We start from the raw sequence: 4,515 nt of genomic DNA, 5'->3' as shown, positions 1-4,515 counted from the left end.
ACGATAGAAAATGGCAAGATCAGATCGCTCAAGTACAAGAGAAGTAGTTTCGTCTGGCTTCACAATCCCAATGAAGTCTTTCAGTCGTTAATCGACAGGGTCTCGAGAAGAAACCTACGATTAAAGGAGAATCGACTCTAGAAAACCAACTAGTATCACACAAGAGGTGTGGGGATTAGTTTTGCACAGTTACTAGACGTTTCCTTATATAGTTTTCAAATCAGGGTTTGTAATCTAGGTTACCTTGGTAACAAAGTATTCAATAATCATCGTTAGATGAAAAACCTGATTTATCCAAGCTAATATCTTTCAACCGTTAGATCGAAACTTAGCTTGTCACACACAAATGAAATGTATTCATTTAGGTTTGAGTAACCGTACCTAAACGTGTACATTGGTTGGTTCACAAATGGTTGACCAATGGTTAGCCATATGAGTGCTTTCATATTAACCGTATTCATCTTTCTCATAACTAGTTCAAATGACTCATAAGAACTAGTTCAAGATTTGTTCAATTGCTTAGGTCTTTATACATAGACACAATTGAAACAAAATCAGTTTGATTCATTTGAATCAATTCATGAACAATATAACCATGGTTTGCAAAGATTGCATTCCTTATAATTTATTGTTTTAAGTCCATGAACTACCGATTGGGAAATAACTAGCTTGGGTACACGTACATGTATGCGTACCTTAGCTACCAGATTTTGAGTTGGTTTTAGTTTCCAAACTCAGCTGACTTTTTCTGGTGAAAAAGTTCCACCAGTATGCGTACGGGTACGCGTGTAGCGCCCCCAAAGCTAGCAGCTGACTAATCCAAGAGATTAACTAAATAAAGAGGCACTAAGAATCTAAATCATTTATTTAAACATTCAATTAAGAAATATGCTACAAAACTTAATCTGAAAACTATCCCCACTCTGAAATATATATACAAGAACTTCTCTCAAATGATACATATTCAATAATGAGTTGATTTATAAATAGAATACAAAAATAACATAGCGGAAGCTAACTAATTAAAGTAACTAATTCTTCGAAGCTTTCATCGTCACATGCACATCTTGATCTGTCTCTGAAACTGAAAGTGGGAATGGGTGAGCACATCATCCCTAAAAGGGGTGCCCCGTAGGAATAACAACTAGCTTTCAAGTAAACATTAATATGATTCGAAGACAATGCAGATTTTGTCGAAAGTCGTTAATACACGGAAAGACAGTAAAACACAAAGTAAAAACTTCTTCAAAGACATCCATGATAACAGTAAACATCCATGTATGAGATGTGTATTGCCGCACATAAAGGAAGAGTAATATTGATGCCAAATCCACACCGAATAGGTAATACTGCGGTGCATCTCCCTAGCCATAGATTACTGAATATATAAAGGAAGAATAATATTGCGGTGTATCGCCCTAACCGTGTAATATTGCGGTGTATCGCCCTAGCCATAGAATACTGATATTGTGTCGGCACACATCTCATACCACACAGAGCACACAAAGATATGCATGAATTTCACAACACAAAGATTGATTTGTAAAACAACAATGAATACAAGAGAGTTCGTTATCGATTCCCACCTCTTTGATGACAAGCCACGCCTACCTCGAGATCCACGACCCACTGGTTCATCCTTGAATCGATCGTTGTTAATAAAGACTAATTGTTAATCACACAAGAAGTCTGAGAAACTAGCCAAAATGGCTCACACAAGAATCATACAAGTCTAACTAATGGTTCTAAGCCCATTTATGACCTAAAGATATCTACAACTTTGTAGAAGGAACCTAAGGCTAACTCGGACCATCAGGGTCCAAAATATCAAACTAAGTAAACTAACTCTAACCCCAAATCCACTAAACCATCCCATTAATCCAAGGCCGGTCAAATTGGTCAACTAATAGTCACTAACGGTCAAGCTTAACAGTCAACGGGTCTCTAATAGTCAACGTCAGTCAAAGGTCAAGTCCAGGGTCAACTAGTCAAATCGGTCAAGGTCTACTGAGTCAGATAAGTCGACTCAGTCAGATGTCTAATTCAGTCTAGGTCAGTTCAGTCAGAAAAACTGAATAGGTTACAGACCACACAGCAAACACAAAAACTCTTTTAACTCTACAACCTAACTCATGTTCAACTTCAAACTAATAATATATCAATTAAATCATTCAAATAAACCTCAAATTGAATTACAAAGATAACACAGCCTACCTGCAAAAGCAGTTCCAAGCTTTCACCCTTTCTACAGACTACCAACTCAACTTCATCACATTCATCTAACTCTCATTCAATACAATCAATACTTCAGCTAATCACCATCACCTTCCATAACTACTTGTAGCTCTAGTTCTATTCACTCCAATTCATCTCAACTCTGTAATGCTCAATAGTCTCTAACAACATCACAACTTTAAATTGAATACCTGTAACTTCATAGCAAACCTCATTCCTACGTAACAACTCATTACCACCTATATTGTTCTCTGTAGCAACAACACCTTTTATATTTAACTCATCTCCTCAGATTTATTGTGACCTCAAATCACAGACCCAAGTTCCCTGCATCATAACAGTACCAACCAATTATTACCATTCCAAATAAACTTCAGCCATATCTCCATAACTTGCAGCTGTAACTTAACACAAACATCACCAACCCATTCAAGACTCAATACTAACACCATCTTCAACAACTATAATTCCAGCAAAATCCATCAATTCTCAATAACCCATTTCCAATCTTAATATTCACAATCAAAACAACTCTCTGTATATCCATATACATAAACAAACAACATTCTCAACATCTCATTGCCAACAACACATCTTCATAATCAATCCCATCTTACTGAATTCAATTCATTTAATTCTTATCAGAGCCATACTAATTTACTTAGAGAAACAATTACCTCAAATAGTTCCATTCCAGCAAAATTGGGATCAGCTCATCTTCTTGTTTTGAATCGATTCTTCAATTCTTCTTGAAACTACAACAACCCACCAACTCGGTTCATTCAACATCATCTCAATATTAACAATAACAACCCCTCAATCCTCATCATCAGTTCTCAATCTCAAATCATCTTTTCTCTAATTCAAACTTAGAACATCAACCAAAACTTCAAATCTAACAAACCCATCCTTTAAATTTCTTCTTAACCTTCAATACATCTTCTTTACCTGTGATTGAGACTCAAGAACCCTAATTTCACGATTTGGGGAAGAACAGGACGAACCCTAATTCCTAATTTTCTGATTCATCACTGGTTTAACTTCAAAACCCCAATTAGACATCTACCCAAGATTCTTCATCTATCCATAGCTCCAAATATCATCTTCTAACTCTTCAGAACCACAATCGTAACTACAAACCCTAATTCCGACTCTCTGATTCAAACCCTAGTTGTTCTGCTTCCCAATTAACGACCACACCATCTTCTCAATCATTTATCAGTACTACCAGTTGGTTTTCCTCAATCAAATCTTACTCAAACTCTCACAGAAAATCGATGAAGAAGAACAGAAGAGAAGAAGATGAAAGAAGAATGAAGAAGAAAGTAAAGAGAAAATGAGAGTTTATCCTCTCGATACGTGTAGATAAGACCGACCAATATTATTAAGGCACCCACAACATTGATATGGGCAACCACTCGGTCTGGAGTCATTTTGCCCTTCAAACAAATCTGATGATATCTCCTTCATCTGATATCCGAATAACACGTTCGAGTAGTCCATTATGCGTAACTTTTCGAGATCTATCCGACGGTGCTAGTCTAGATCGTTGTTAGATTAATTTCTATTAATTGACGTTCGTGTTAAACTAATCGAGTTATTATCAGCTAATTCGTCACTTGACTGGTCTAATAGCGTTGACGTGCTTGAGGGTCCTTATAACGCGTACCTAAGGTGACTGGTTTTTGAGTTCGTAAAATTCAAACTCAGCAGAATTTCACGGACGTGAATTTCCGCCAGTACGCGTACGGGTACGCGTACCCAACCTGTCTCCTTCACAAATACCGCATGCACACATATGCACGCACTTGGTTTCCGACACATGGATTTATACACTAATGTGCGAACACACTATATGCTTACATTCATAAGTGGTTACATATTCTCAACTCTACATTTCAATCATTGAAACATTCTTTTATAATGTTATAACAGTCGTTAGACATAAAGAATCGACTATTGTAATCAAAGCTATTTTCAAGATTGAAACGTCATCATGACTTTCGTCACGGGTAAAGATGAAGATGGTTAAAGCAAAATCTTACCAACACGTATTTCGAGAAAAAGATAGGCGAGTAAACTCGGCTCGAAATAAGAAATGTGTATGTATGAAAACTATCATACTTATACGACTTTTATCTCAAGAGTAGGAGATAGAGTAGATAGACTTTTGAGTGACAAGATGAGCTCAAGTCTCCATATACCTTTTGGTCGGATGAATTTCCACTGGTTCCTTGAGTAGTTCTTCGTCTTTGCAAGATAATCACCATGGAGTCTGGA

General features: G+C 36.7%; 1 long non-coding RNA gene across 1 annotated transcript; it reads right to left on the bottom strand.

The window, feature by feature from the left end:
- Positions 1-855: 855 nt before the first annotated feature.
- LOC113281993 lies at positions 856-3,747 on the bottom strand. The gene is made up of 3 exons (XR_003326480.1): positions 2,215-3,747; positions 1,587-1,639; positions 856-1,084 (listed from the first exon to the last, which is right to left on the bottom strand). It is a non-coding gene; the product is annotated as an uncharacterized LOC113281993 (long non-coding RNA).
- Positions 3,748-4,515: the final 768 nt, after the last annotated feature.

This window comes from Papaver somniferum, chromosome 5 (assembly GCF_003573695.1).
Source record: "Papaver somniferum cultivar HN1 chromosome 5, ASM357369v1, whole genome shotgun sequence".
Classification (NCBI taxonomy): domain Eukaryota; kingdom Viridiplantae; phylum Streptophyta; class Magnoliopsida; order Ranunculales; family Papaveraceae; genus Papaver; species Papaver somniferum.
This window is presented reverse-complemented; position numbering and strand designations above follow the sequence as displayed.